The sequence below is a fragment of the Saccoglossus kowalevskii genome, chromosome 20 (genome assembly GCF_978046115.1).
Source record: "Saccoglossus kowalevskii chromosome 20, keSacKowa6.1, whole genome shotgun sequence".
In the NCBI taxonomy this organism is placed as follows: domain Eukaryota; kingdom Metazoa; phylum Hemichordata; class Enteropneusta; family Harrimaniidae; genus Saccoglossus; species Saccoglossus kowalevskii.
The window spans coordinates 31,716,901-31,733,786 of NC_140660.1; the positions used below are offsets into that span (position 1 = coordinate 31,716,901).

At 39.7% G+C, this 16,886-nt stretch overlaps 1 protein-coding gene across 1 annotated transcript in view; it reads right to left on the bottom strand.

The window, feature by feature from the left end:
- LOC102809632 (uncharacterized) overlaps positions 1–16,249 on the bottom strand; it is a 105,273-nt gene extending 89,024 nt beyond the window's left edge. The window contains exon 1 of the mRNA XM_085494489.1: positions 16,231–16,249. The gene's annotated coding sequence lies outside the window, so the exon portion shown is untranslated. The remainder of the gene's footprint in view (positions 1–16,230) is intronic.
- Positions 16,250–16,886: the final 637 nt, after the last annotated feature.

Here is a 16,886-nt window from a genome sequence, read left to right on the forward strand (position 1 = left end):
TGGTACCTGCCAACACGCTTGGATCTCAATAAAAAACAATTCCTATGAATGGCATTGCACATGGTATGGTACCTGCCAACACGCTTGGATCTCAATAAAAAAACAATTCCTATGAATGGCAATGCACATGGTATGGTACCTGCCAACACGCTTGGATCTCAATAAAAAAACAATTCCTATGAATGGCAATGCACATGATATGGTACCTGCCAACACGCTTGGATCTCAATAAAAAACAATTCCTATGAATGGCATTGCACATGGTATGGTACCTGCCAACACGCTTGGATCTCAATAAAAAACAATTCCTATGAATGGCAATGCACATGGTATGGTACCTGCCAACACGCTTGGATCTCAATAAAAAACAATTCCTATGAATGGCAATGCACATGGTATGGTACCCGCCAACACGCTTGGATCTCAATAAAAAACAATTCCTATGAATGCCATTGCACATGATATGGTACCTGCCAACACGCTTGGATCTCAATAAAAAACAATTCCTATGAATGGCATTGCACATGGTATGGTACCTGCCAACACGCTTGGATCTCAATAAAAAAACAATTCCTATGAATGGCATTGCACATGGTATGGTACCTGCCAACACGCTTGGATCTCAATAAAAAAACAATTCCTATGAATGGCATTGCACATGGTATGGTACCTGCCAACACGCTTGGATCTCAATAAAAAACAATTCCTGTGAATGGCAATGCACATGGTATGGTACCTGCCAACACGCTTGGATCTCAATAAAAAAACAATTCCTATGAATGGCATTGCACATGGTATGGTACCTGCCAACACGCTTGGATCTCAATAAAAAAACAATTCCTATGAATGGCATTGCACATGGTATGGTACCTGCCAACACGCTTGGATCTCAATAAAAAACAATTCCTATGAATGGCATTGCACATGGTATGGTACCTGCCAACACGCTTGGATCTCAATAAAAAACAATTCCTATGAATGGCAATGCACATGGTATGGTACCTGCCAACACGCTTGGATCTCAATAAAAAACAATTCCTATGAATGGCAATGCACATGGTATGGTACCCGCCAACACGCTTGGATCTCAATAAAAAACAATTCCTATGAATGCCATTGCACATGATATGGTACCTGCCAACACGCTTGGATCTCAATAAAAAACAATTCCTATGAATGGCATTGCACATGGTATGGTACCTGCCAACACGCTTGGATCTCAATAAAAAAACAATTCCTATGAATGGCATTGCACATGGTATGGTACCTGCCAACACGCTTGGATCTCAATAAAAAAACAATTCCTATGAATGGCATTGCACATGGTATGGTACCTGCCAACACGCTTGGATCTCAATAAAAAACAATTCCTGTGAATGGCAATGCACATGGTATGGTACCTGCCAACACGCTTGGATCTCAATAAAAAAACAATTCCTATGAATGGCATTGCACATGGTATGGTACCTGCCAACACGCTTGGATCTCAATAAAAAAACAATTCCTATGAATGGCATTGCACATGGTATGGTACCTGCCAACACGCTTGGATCTCAATAAAAAAACAATTCCTATGAATGGCATTGCACATGGTATGGTACCTGCCAACACGCTTGGATCTCAATAAAAAAACAATTCCTATGAATGGCATTGCACATGGTATGGTACCTGCCAACATGCTTGGATCTCAATAAAAAAACAATTCCTATGAATGGCATTGCACATGGTATGGTACCTGCCAACACGCTTGGATCTCAATAAAAAAACAATTCCTATGAATGGCATTGCACATGGTATGGTACCTGCCAACACGCTTGGATCTCAATAAAAAACAATTCCTGTGAATGGCAATGCACATGGTATGGTACCTGCCAACACGCTTGGATCTCAATAAAAAAACAATTCCTATGAATGGCATTGCACATGGTATGGTACCTGCCAACACGCTTGAATCTCAATAAAAAAACAATTCCTATGAATGGCATTGCACATGGTATGGTACCTGCCAACACGCTTGGATCTCAATAAAAAAACAATTCCTATGAATGGCATTGCACATGGTATGGTACCTGCCAACACGCTTGGATCTCAATAAAAAACAATTCCTGTGAATGGCAATGCACATGGTATGGTACCTGCCAACACGCTTGGATCTCAATAAAAAAACAATTCCTATGAATGGCATTGCACATGGTATGGTACCTGCCAACACGCTTGGATCTCAATAAAAAAACAATTCCTATGAATGGCATTGCACATGGTATGGTACCTGCCAACACGCTTGGATCTCAATAAAAAAACAATTCCTATGAATGGCATTGCACATGGTATGGTACCTGCCAACACGCTTGGATCTCAATAAAAAAACAATTCCTGTGAATGGCATTGCACATGGTATGGTACCTGCCAACACGCTTGAATCTCAATAAAAAAACAATTCCTATGAATGGCATTGCACATGGTATGGTACCTGCCAACACGCTTGGATCTCAATAAAAAAACAATTCCTATGAATGGCATTGCACATGGTATGGTACCTGCCAACACGCTTGGATCTCAATAAAAAACAATTCCTGTGAATGGCAATGCACATGGTATGGTACCTGCCAACACGCTTGGATCTCAATAAAAAAACAATTCCTATGAATGGCATTGCACATGGTATGGTACCTGCCAACACGCTTGAATCTCAATAAAAAAACAATTCCTATGAATGGCATTGCACATGGTATGGTACCTGCCAACACGCTTGGATCTCAATAAAAAACAATTCCTATGAATGGCAATGCACATGGTATGGTACCTGCCAACACGCTTGGATCTCAATAAAAAAACAATTCCTGTGAATGGCATTGCACATGGTATGGTATCTGCCAACAGGCTTGGATCTCAATAACAAAACAATTCCTATGAATGGCAATGCACATGGTATGGTACCTGCCAACACGCTTGGATCTCAATAAAAAAGAATTCCTATGAATGGCAATGCACATGGTATGGTACCTGCCAACACGCTTGGATCTCAATAAAAAAGAATTCCTATGAATGGCAATGCACATGGTATGGTACCTGCCAACACGCTTGGATCTCAATAAAAAACAATTCCTATGAATGGCATTGCACATGGTATGGTACCTGCCAACACGCTTGGATCTCAATAAAAAAAACAATTCCTATGAATGGCAATGCACATGGTATGGTACCTGCCAACATGCTTGGATCTCAATAAATAAACAATTCCTATGAATGGCATTGCACATGGTATGGTACCTGCCAACATGCTTGGATCTCAATAAAAAACAATTCCTATGAATGGCATTGCACATGGTATGGTACCTGCCAACACGCTTGGATCTCAATAAAAAAACAATTCCTATGAATGGCATTGCACATAGTATGGTACCTGCCAACACGCTTGGATCTCAATAAAAAACAATTCCTATGAATGGCATTGCACATGGTATGGTACCTGCCAACATGCTTGGATCTCAATAAAAAAACAATTCCTATGAATGGCATTGCACATAGTATGGTACCTGCCAACACGCTTGGATCTCAATAAATAAACAATTCCTATGAATGGCATTGCACATGGTATGGTACCTGCCAACATGCTTGGATCTCAATAAAAAAACAATTCCTATGAATGGCATTGCACATGGTATGGTACCTGCCAACACGCTTGGATCTCAATAAAAAAACAATTCCTATGAATGGCATTGCACATGGTATGGTACCTGCCAACACGCTTGGATCTGAATAACAAAACAATTCCTGTGAATGGCAATGCACATGGTATGGTACCTGCCAACACGCTTGGATCTCAATAAAAAAACAATTCCTGTGAATGGCATTGCACATGGTATGGTACCTGCCAACACGCTTGGATCTCAATAACAAAACAATTCCTATGAATGGCATTGCACATGGTATGGTACCTGCCAACACGCTTGGATCTCAATAACAAAACAATTCCTATGAATGGCAATGCACATGGTATGGTACCTGCCAACACGCTTGGATCTCAATAAAAAAACAATTAGTGTGAATGGCATTGCACATGGTATGGTATCTGCCAACACGCTTGGATCTCAATAAAAAACAATTCCTGTGAATGGCATTGCACATGGTATGGTACCTGCCAACACACTTGGATCTGAATAACAAAACAATTCCTATGAATGGCATTGCACATGGTATGGTACCTGCCAACACGCTTGGATCTCAATAACAAAACAATTCCTGTGAATGGCATTGCACATGGTATGGTACCTGCCAACACGCTTGGATCTCAATAACAAAACAATTCCTGTGAATGGCATTGCACATGGTATGGTACCTGCCAACACGCTTGGATCTCAATAAAAAAACAATTCCTATGAATGGCAATGCACATGGTATGGTACCTGCCAACACGCTTAGATCTCAATAAAAAAACAATTCCTATGAATGGCATTGCACATGGTATGGTACCTGCCAACACGCTTGGATCTCAATAAAAACAATTCCTATGAATGGCATTGCACATGGTATGGTACCTGCCAACACGCTTGGATCTCAATAAAAAAACAATTCCTATGAATGGCATTGCACATGGTATGGTACCTGCCAACACGCTTGGATCTGAATAACAAAACAATTCCTGTGAATGGCAATGCACATGGTATGGTACCTGCCAACACGCTTGGATCTCAATAAAAACAATTCCTATGAATGGCATTGCACATGGTATGGTACCTGCCAACACGCTTGGATCTCAATAACAAAACAATTCCTATGAATGGCAATGCACATGGTATGGTACCTGCCAACACGCTTCGATCTCAATAAAACAACAATTCCTGTGAATGGCATTGCACATGGTATGGTATCTGCCAACACGCTTGGATCTCAATAAAAAACAATTCCTGAGAATGGCATTGCACATGGTATGGTACCTGCCAACACGCTTGGATCTCAATAACAAAACAATTCCTGTGAATGGCATTGCACATGGTATGGTACCTGCCAACACGCTTGGATCTCAATAAAAAAACAATTCCTATGAATGGCAATGCACATGGTATGGTACCTGCCAACACGCTTAGATCTCAATAAAAAAACAATTCCTGTGAATGGCAATGCACATGGTATGGTACCTGCCAACACGCTTGGATCTCAATAAAAACAATTCCTATGAATGGCATTGCACATGGTATGGTACCTGCCAACACGCTTGGATCTCAATAAAAAAACAATTCCTATGAATGGCATTGCACATGGTATGGTACCTGCCAACACGCTTGGATCTGAATAACAAAACAATTCCTGTGAATGGCATTGCACATGGTATGGTACCTGCCAACATGCTTGGATCTCAATAAAAAAACAATTCCTATGAATGGCATTGCACATGGTATGGTACCTGCCAACACGCTTGGATCTCAATAAAAAAACAATTCCTATGAATGGCAATGCACATGGTATGGTACATGCCAACACGCTTGGATCTCAATAAAAAACAATTCCTGTGAATGGCAATGCACATGGTATGGTACCTGCCAACACGCTTGGATCTCAATAAAAAAACAATTCCTATGAATGGCATTGCACATGGTATGGTACCTGCCAACACGCTTGGATCTGAATAACAAAACAATTCCTGTGAATGGCAATGCACATGGTATGGTACCTGCCAACACGCTTGGATCTCAATAAAAAAACAATTCCTGTGAATGGCATTGCACATGGTATGGTACCTGCCAACACGCTTGGATCTCAATAACAAAACAATTCCTATGAATGGCATTGCACATGGTATGGTACCTGCCAACACGCTTGGATCTCAATAACAAAACAATTCCTATGAATGGCAATGCACATGGTATGGTACCTGCCAACACGCTTGGATCTCAATAAAAAAACAATTCCTGTGAATGGCATTGCACATGGTATGGTATCTGCCAACACGCTTGGATCTCAATAAAAAAACAATTCCTATGAATGGCATTGCACATGGTATGGTACCTGCCAACACGCTTGGATCTCAATAAAAAAACAATTCCTATGAATGGCATTGCACATGGTATGGTACCTGCCAACACGCTTGGATCTGAATAACAAAACAATTCCTGTGAATGGCATTGCACATGGTATGGTACCTGCCAACACGCTTGGATCTCAATAAAAAACAATTCCTATGAATGGCATTGCACATGGTATGGTACCTGCCAACACGCTTGGATCTCAATAAAAAAACAATTCCTATGAATGGCATTGCACATGGTGTGGTACCTGCCAACACGCTTGGATCTCAATAAAAAAACAATTCCTGTGAATGGCATTGCACATGGTATGGTACCTGCCAACACGCTTGGATCTCAATAACAAAACAATTCCTATGAATGGCATTGCACATGGTATGGTACCTGCCAACACGCTTGGATCTCAATAACAAAACAATTCCTATGAATGGCAATGCACATGGTATGGTACCTGCCAACACGCTTGGATCTCAATAAAAAAACAATTCCTGTGAATGGCATTGCACATGGTATGGTATCTGCCAACACGCTTGGATCTCAATAAAAAAACAATTCCTATGAATGGCATTGCACATGGTATGGTACCTGCCAACACGCTTGGATCTCAATAAAAAAACAATTCCTATGAATGGCATTGCACATGGTATGGTACCTGCCAACACGCTTGGATCTGAATAACAAAACAATTCCTGTGAATGGCATTGCACATGGTATGGTACCTGCCAACACGCTTGGATCTGAATAACAAAACAATTCCTGTGAATGGCATTGCACATGGTATGGTACCTGCCAACACGCTTGGATCTCAATAAAAAACAATTCCTATGAATGGCATTGCACATGGTATGGTACCTGCCAACACGCTTGGATCTCAATAAAAAAACAATTCCTATGAATGGCATTGCACATGGTGTGGTACCTGCCAACACGCTTGGATCTCAATAAAAAAAACAATTCCTATGAATGGCATTGCACATGGTATGGTACCTGCCAACACGCTTGGATCTCAATAAAAAAACAATTCCTGTGAATGGCAATGCACATGGTATGGTACCTGCCAACACGCTTGGATCTCAATAAAAACAATTCCTATGAATGGCAATGCACATGGTATAGTACCTGCCAACACGCCTGGATCTCAATAAAAAACAATTCCTATGAATGGCATTGCACATGGTATGGTACCTGCCAACACGCTTGGATCTCAATAAAAAAACAATTCCTATGAATGGCATTGCACATGGTATGGTACCTGCCAACAGGCTTGGATCTCAATAACAAAACAATTTCTGTGAATGGCATTGCACATGGTATGGTACCTGCCAACACGCTTGGATCTCAATAAAAAAACAATTCCTATGAATGGCATTGCACATGGTATGGTACCTGCCAACACGCTTGGATCTCAATAACAAAACAATTCCTATGAATGGCATTGCACATGGTATGGTACCTGCCAACACGCTTGGATCTCAATAAAAAAACAATTCCTATGAATGGCATTGCACATGGTATGGTACCTGCCAACACGCTTGGATCTCAATAAAAAACAATTCCTATGAATGGCATTGCACATGGTATGGTACCTGCCAACATGCTTGGATCTCAATAAAAAACAATTCCTATGAATGGCATTGCACATGGTATGGTACCTGCCAACACGCTTGGATCTCAATAACAAAACAATTTCTGTGAATGGCATTGCACATGGTATGGTACCTGCCAACATGCTTGGATCTCAATAAAAAAACAATTCCTATGAATGGCATTGCACATGGTATAGTACCTGCCAACAGGCTTGGATCTCAATAACAAAACAATTTCTGTGAATGGCATTGCACATGGTATGGTACCTGCCAACACGCTTGGATCTCAATAACAAACAAACAATTCCTGTGAATGGCATTGCACATGGTATGGTACCTGCCAACACGCTTGGATCTCAATAACAAAACAATTTCTGTGAATGGCATTGCACATGGTATGGTACCTGCCAACACGCTTGGATCTCAATAACAAACAAACAATTCCTGTGAATGGCATTGCACATGGTATGGTACCTGCCAACATGCTTGGATCTCAATAAAAAAACAATTCCTGTGAATGGCATTGCACATAGTATGGTACCTGCCAACATGCTTGGATCTCAATAAAAAACAATTCCTATGAATGGCATTGCACATGGTATGGTACCTGCCAACACGCTTGGATCTCAATAAAAAACAATTCCTATGAATGGCATTGCACATGGTATGGTACCTGCCAACACGCTTAGATCTCAATAAAAAAACAATTCCTGTGAATGACATTGCACATGGTATGGTACCTGCCAACACGCTTGGATCTCAATAAAAAACAATTCCTGTGAATGACATTGCACATGGTATGGTACCTGCCAACACGCTTGGATCTCAATAACAAAACAATTTCTGTGAATGGCATTGCACATGGTATGGTACCTGCCAACACGCTTGGATCTCAATAACAAACAAACAATTCCTGTGAATGGCATTGCACATGGTATGGTACCTGCCAACATGCTTGGATCTCAATAACAAAACAATTTCTGTGAATGGCATTGCACATGGTATGGTACCTGCCAACACGCTTGGATCTCAATAACAAACAAACAATTCCTGTGAATGGCATTGCACATGGTATGGTACCTGCCAACATGCTTGGATCTCAATAAAAAAACAATTCCTATGAATGGCATTGCACATGGTATGGTACCTGCCAACACGCTTGGATCTCAATAAAAAACAATTCCTATGAATGGCATTGCACATGGTATGGTACCTGCCAACACGCTTGGATCTCAATAAAAAAACAATTCCTGTGAATGGCATTGCACATGGTATGGTACCTGCCAACACGCTTGGGTCTCAATAATAAAACAATTCCTATGAATGGCATTGCACATGGTATGGTACCTGCCAACACGCTTGGATCTCAATAAAAAACAATTCCTATGAATGGCATTGCACATGGTATGGTACCTGCCAACATGCTTGGATCTCAATAAAAAAACAATTCCTATGAATGGCATTGCACATGGTATGGTACCTGCCAACACGCTTGGATCTCAATAAAAAACAATTCCTATGAATGGCATTGCACATGGTATGGTACCTGCCAACACGCTTAGATCTCAATAAAAAAACAATTCCTGTGAATGACATTGCACATGGTATGGTACCTGCCAACACGCTTGGATCTCAATAAAAAACAATTCCTATGAATGGCATTGCACATGGTATGGTACCTGCCAACACGCTTGGATCTCAATAAAAAAACAATTCCTGTGAATGACATTGCACATGGTATGGTACCTGCCAACACGCTTGGATCTCAATAAAAAACAATTCCTGTGAATGGCATTGCACATGGTATGGTACCTGCCAACACGCTTGGATCTCAATAAAAAACAATTCCTGTGAATGACATTGCACATGGTATGGTACCTGCCAACATGCTTGGATCTCAATAAAAAAACAATTCCTGTGAATGGCATTGCACATGGTATGGTACCTGCCAACAGGCTTGGATCTCAATAACAAAACAATTCCTATGAATGGCATTGCACATGGTATGGTACCTGCCAACACGCTTGGATCTCAATAAAAAAACAATTCCTGTGAATGGCATTGCACATGGTATGGTACCTGCCAACACGCTTGGATCTCAATAAAAAAACAATTCCTATGAATGGCATTGCACATGGTATGGTACCTGCCAACAGGCTTGGATCTCAATAACAAAACAATTCCTATGAATGGCATTGCACATGGTATGGTACCTGCCAACACGCCTGGATCTGAATAACAAAACAATTCCTGTGAATGGCATTGCACATGGTATGGTACCTGCCAACATGCTTGGATCTCAATAAAAAAACAATTCCTATGAATGGCATTGCACATGGTATGGTACCTGCCAACACGCTTGGATCTGAATAACAAAACAATTCCTGTGAATGGCAATGCACATGGTATGGTACCTGCCAACACGCTTGGATCTCAATAAAAAAACAATTCCTGTGAATGGCATTGCACATGGTATGGTACCTGCCAACACGCTTGGATCTCAATAACAAAACAATTCCTATGAATGGCATTGCACATGGTATGGTACCTGCCAACACGCTTGGATCTCAATAACAAAACAATTCCTATGAATGGCAATGCACATGGTATGGTACCTGCCAACACGCTTGGATCTCAATAAAAAAACAATTCCTGTGAATGGCATTGCACATGGTATGGTATCTGCCAACACGCTTGGATCTCAATAAAAAACAATTCCTGTGAATGGCATTGCACATGGTATGGTATCTGCCAACACGCTTGGATCTCAATAAAAAACAATTCCTGTGACTGTTTGTATTGCTCTCTTAATTTCACTTTCATGATGTTTGATAACTGGCTAATATTGTCTACATTGTGCTCTTCTTTACCTTCATCCAGATCCTCGTGACCAATAATATTTTCAATAAGTTTTATCCACTTTGATTTCATTGCTTTGTTTTCATTTAAAGCAAACATGCTAAGTCTATACCAATATTTAATTTTTGTTCTTATTCTAATTTGAAATCTACCTAACTCTGCTTTTGCACTAATAGTTGGCATCAGTATTTACTGACACCAAGTATAAAGCAGTAAAACCAACTACTCACTTGCTCTAAAATATTGTTATCATTTGATATCTCGTCAGCCCAAATTTCAGCACCATACATTATGATTGGTCGATTCAGTATTGAATGTGGGACACTAAATCACGCCTTCATTGCAGAATTCTTTCTACATTGATTGCGCTAATTTAAACATCTCATTAGGTGTAATCATTATACCAAAGTAACAAAATTCTGTGAATTTAAGATTTTTTATAATTCTGTTGAAAGCCATTACTTTTGTTTTATTTATGTTTACCATATTCTATTGGTTACAGTAATTTGACAGTTTGTTCAAGCAATTTTGTAAGTTGAATAGTTATACACTCACTAGCCTGGTTTCCTTCCTATTAATTTGTGCGAGTCATTCTGTCCTCTCATACTAACAATGAAATGCTGCCTTGTTTTTGTACCTACATGTATACATGTAGTCAGAGAGTGACCAATGATAGGTTGATAAATATATCATGCTACTAATCTGAATTGCTGATATTCTCAAATTCAGACATTTTATACGTGTATACATGTATCATAAAAATGCATTTGTTGTTATTTGTTTTTGGTCACAAATAGAAATTGTCATCAACTTAAGCTGGGACATATGAATGCAAGCTTAGAGCTGGCAAATATTTTGCGATTTGCTTCTAGTAGACACCAGTCATACAATATATCTAGCTGTGGAATCATAGCCCTATTTTGTCAGCCGAATTTAAAAGAAGACTTCCAAATCAAATTGTTAGGGCAAAATTCAATTGTAGGTCGCGCTATAGAGCCACGAAACCGCAGCTAAGTGATATCAGGATCGTCAGTTCCTTGTGATATTGTGGAGCTACAAATTCTACAACAAAATAACTACCACGCCAACATAAACAAATCTCAACGACTCGCTGTAGGCCACCTTGAAATGTACTAGTTACAGCAAGTCTCAGAAGTATTGGGGCAGCCAATTTGCAAACTCGCTAGTGAATTGGTTAACTGCTTGGGTTTTGACTAAACAGTTGCCTTTCAAATCTGGCTGGGGCTGACTTGTTGCTGCTTTCACTCTGGGTGAGTCTATATTGCAGTAACAAACATAGAATGCTTTCACGTAGAATAGCACAAATTGCGATACCCCATTTCAACATAAACAAATCTCAACGACTCGCTGTAGGCCACCTTGAAATGGAACACAGGTACTGTAGAAGATGAAAAACATTTCATCCTTGACTGTTGCTTCTTTAAAGAAAGAAATACCCTCTTAGAAGACTGTAAATTAAAAGATGTGTAATACAGCTAACCAAAATTTAATATTCACTTGCATTTTAAATAGCAGTACTGCACTTGCAAAATACTTAAAAAACACAATTTATAAAACCTAATTGTGAATCTGTATCTTATTCATGTTTGTAATTTTGAAACTTTTTGTTTGTTTCTGATCTGTATCCTTACCATACAGCACAAGTTATCATTATTATTATTGAACACTTTCCAACACAAAATCTCCTAGTATCACCAAGTCGTTGAAATTTAGTTGTTCTTCGATGTAACCACGTTAAATCCCCAATTCCAATCAATTTACAGAATTATACATAAAATCGTTCTATGTCCTCTAATAAAATATAGATTCGCCAAGAGTGGGCAAGACCACAAGTCGGCGCCATCGAAATTCGAAAGCAAACTGTCAAAAGACAAAACTCAATCAGTTGGTGACCGCCGAACTCGGCCAGATTCTAACTCGGCCAGTGCCTGAGCTCGCCCAGCATATGTGTTAATGGGTTTGTAAATGGGTGTTAATGGGTGTCGATTTCAGTGACGCAGCAGAGAACGCTGTATTACAGACCGAGTCATATCACAGTAAAATATAAAAAATGCACGGGCGGCAACGGTTGTCGATTTCAGTGACGCAGCTGCAAGCGCTGTGTCAATTTCTGACAAAGTACAAGAGTGTTTTTAATTCTAACAAAGTACAGATTGCCCGAGTCATATATCATGGTGAAAAATAAAATATGGCCACAAAGATTGTCGGTTTCAGTGACGCAGTACCAAGCGCTGTTTTTTTCTAATTACAATCTGTTTCAGTCATGGTTCGAATGCACATTTGTGGTTTGTTGCGTAATGAATTGAGAACGTTAATCGACAGAGGAAAAGAATGTAGCAGTTTATGTAGGAAGACAAAATAGTTTTATTAGTCTATCAGTAAATAAACAAATAAACTGTTTCTTTGCATGTTGTGCTTCTGGTTGTCGAGAAATACATTTCAGTTTCACTCAGGGTCCGCATTTTCTGTGGTTCGTTTGAATGTGTTTCCATGGGGGAATTGCGTGAATAAATTAAGACCAGAAGTCGAAATGAAAATGAAACGTAAAATGCAAAATAGGCTATAGCAATGCATGTTTTATCACGATTCATAGACAACTCTAAAGTTACGTCACAGAATAAATACACTCTCCTTTAGGGGAGAGTAGGAAATCAAACGGGCAGTGCAACGCGCTCATTACCCTAGTCACAGTCCCTCTATAAAGGGACTGTGCCACAGTGGAGGTCGGCGCTCGTCAGTCGACCGCATAGTAATTCACACTTATTGTCAAGACCATTAATGAACACAAAGAACTGGGAAATTTAAAGAATCACAAAGTTGCAATGAAACATTAAATCAATTTGGCTTGAAAACTAGACTATAACAATTGACATTATTTTATTTTCCTGAGCCTTGAAATGAAATCACAAAGCGATCTAGAAAGACGTAGAAATCAGCATAATATAAAATATGCTCGTATTATTTTGTGAATATACATAATGCATGGTCTCAAAAAATATTTAGAAAGATTAATGTTTCGCGTAGACCAAATATAATCACGCATACATGTAAGTATAAATTCAAAGTGTTTTAATACATTAGAAACCTTTTTCTTTCGTGGTTCGCGCGTCGATCTAGTAAAATTGTACTGTAAAAAACCCAACTTGTATTACAACATTCTTTACTTAGTGTGCTGCTTTTCTAATAATGCAAATATGTTTACAATATTGCACGGGCTCTAAATACTTCAACATTGCAATGTATTGCTTTTATAATAATTACGCAAACTAAATTATTTTAACTATTGTTGGGACACTAACCCGGGGTATATTACTGACTTGATAATGCGTTGCATTCGCAATAAACACAAACATGGGCGCATTTATCATTGAAAAAGATAGTAGTCAGGTGTCTACCGAAAGTTGAGAAAATATTTTAAATATTTGTGATTCATCAATGTACCAATGGTGAATTATTTTATTCAAAATTAAGTGAATATGTAATATTAATCATACAATAACATACAATACCATGCGTAATGTTAAATTTGTCTATAATAAACTCGCAGCGCACACCGATCACATTATTCCCGTACTTTTCGACTGAACTCTAATAACCACGTGTTTGAATTACGTGCGGCAATGGGCAATGACCTCCATAGTTCACAAACTGACATTTAAATTCGGGCCATCCAGCTTGTCGCAAATCGATATAGTTACTTAACATTTGTTCAAAAAATCGTTTAACTCTCACAAATACCATGAACGCAAAGAGTAAACATATAGGGAACATCATTTTTGACAAAAAAAAACTTGTCAATACAAGATTATGTGTGCAAGCTTCAATTTATAGAACGTACATGATCACTGTTTTTTTAATAATCATGTCGCACATGAAACACAGGAGACATTTTAGTTTGTCCATTTCTTGTTTACCGATCTTGAACTTTTTACAAGCACGAGTATTTGCACTTATTTACCAATAACTCGTACCTTACAAGTGCGATGTAATTGCATTTATTTACCAACAACTTGTATCCTACAAGAACGGTGTATTTGCACTTATTTACTAACAACTTGTATCCTATAAGAACGGTGTATTTGCCCTTATTTACCAATAACTCGTACCTTACAAGTGCGATGTATTTGCCCTTATTCATGGTGCCATGAGTCAAGACCATGTGAACTGTACTCAAGCATAGTCCATTATTATATTTACTAGTAGTTTATTTTACCATAAAATGTAGTTTTTCTATACAGTAGTGATTTATTAATGTAACTCGAAAATCTTCACAGTATTTTGTAATGGATCTGAAAAATAAAATGCATTAAGGATCACACAATAAAATGTTGCTTCATACGAAATTGCTACAAATTGAAACATTAATTTTGGTGTTTTTACATAGCAGACGGATCGCCGGTGTGATGTTGTGTATCAGATGTTATGCATGTGTTTTTTTCTTTGGAAACTTGTGTCACTGAAATCGACAACAGTCAGTTTTCAATAGTTGTTGAAATCAACAACATGCCGGAGAACCGGTAGCATTGCTGAAAAGATTGTGTGTGTGTGTGTGTGTAAACTTGCGTCGTTGAAATCGACAACAAAATAGCCAAGGGAGGTCAGTCAAAAACGGTCAGTGAAGCGGATGCGTCACTGCTAGTGCTGTGTAGCATATAACATCTGGAAATGAAATGCCGCCACGCCAACAGACATGAAAGAAGGTGATAATTGTCGACCAATGACCAGTTTACACCTCGACATTCACAACTGGCCAGGTTGTGCATTATTTGCTCGGCCGAGTTAAAATCTGGCTGAGTTCGGTTGTATTCAATCAGTTAGCCAATTCGCTAGCGAGTTTGCAAATAAGGTGCCCTAACACTTCTGAGACTTGCTGTAAGGGCCTAACGATCGAGACATGCTGTAAGGGCCTAACGATCGAGACTTGCTGTAAGGGCCTAATGATCGAGACTTGCTGTAAGGGCCTAACGATCGAGCCTTGCTGTAAGGGCCTAACGATCGAGCCTTGCTGTAAGGGCCTAACGATCGAGACTTGCTGTAAGGGCCTAACGATCGAGACTTGCTGTAAGGGCCTAACGATCGAGACTTGCTGTAAGGGCCTAACGATCGAGACTTGCTGTAAGGGCCTAACGATCGAGACTTGCTGTAAGGGCCTAACGATCGAGACTTGCTGTAAGGGCCTAACGATCGAGACTTGCTGTAAGGGCCTAACGATCGAGACTTGCTGTAAGGGCCTAACGATCGAGACATGCTGTAAGGGCCTAACGATCGAGACTTGCTGTAAGGGCCTAACGATCGACACTTGCTGTAAGGGCCTAACGATCGAGCCTTGCTGTAAGGGCCTAACGATCGAGCCTTGCTGTAAGGGCCTAACGATCGAGACTTGCTGTAAGGGCCTAACGATCGAGACTTGCTGTAAGGGCCTAACGATCGAGACTTGCTGTAAGGGCCTAACGATCGAGACTTGCTGTAAGGGCCTAACGATCGAGACTTGCTGTAAGGGCCTAACGATCGAGCCTTGCTGTAAGGGCCTAACGATCGAGACTTGCTGTAAGGACCTAACGATCGAGGGATCGTCAACAAAATAACAAATCCATTTCGTTGTCATACTTGTTTATACTAATTTGTCGACAGACCTACCTTAAAACTCAAGGTACTTGGCCGTAAATCGCCGAACTGTACGAACGAAGTCAGATTTTTAACATCTGGTGACATCAAATAACCCAAACTGGCGATCAACTTACTATATTTGTAGAAACGACGAAGGTTTTTTTAAAAGAGGTCATCTAGGGATCTGTAAGTAACTTCCGGGTTAAGAGTTTGCTCGTTAATTGTTTTCTCCAATGCACGTTCTCGCCCTTTGAAGGAATCGTCCATTTGTATTGCGGGGGTTTCTGCAAATATTCAAATCTGCATGACGATAATTTGCTCGTGACGATCCCGGGGAGACATTTTGGGACTTTAAAGTGCCTGTGAAATGGCTGCTATTTCCACGCCTAAAATTACCATTTGATACATAAATATTATTAATTTTTATGTTTCTAAGCATGATTTTTTTTTTTAAGTGAAAAAATGTGTTTTAAACCATAGACCCTCCTCTACTGGAGGGTCTATGTTTAAACTCAGTCTACGGCAACTTTATTTTTGTGTATTTTAAAACGAGGCTCTTCATTAGCTTCTCATTTGCATACAGAAATTCCCCTTGAGACGTCAGAAGGGGAAGTCGCATGGCAGCTTGCATTGCCGATACGTGTAAATAAGGCAAATTTCTTGTGCAGTTTTCTCGTCTTTGACTAAATTGTCGCTTATTTACTTGTTCGTCGAGAAAGAATGGACCATAATAAACACATAGTATCAATTTGTGTTGCATGGGGTTGAGTTAGATGCGAAATATGTCCGT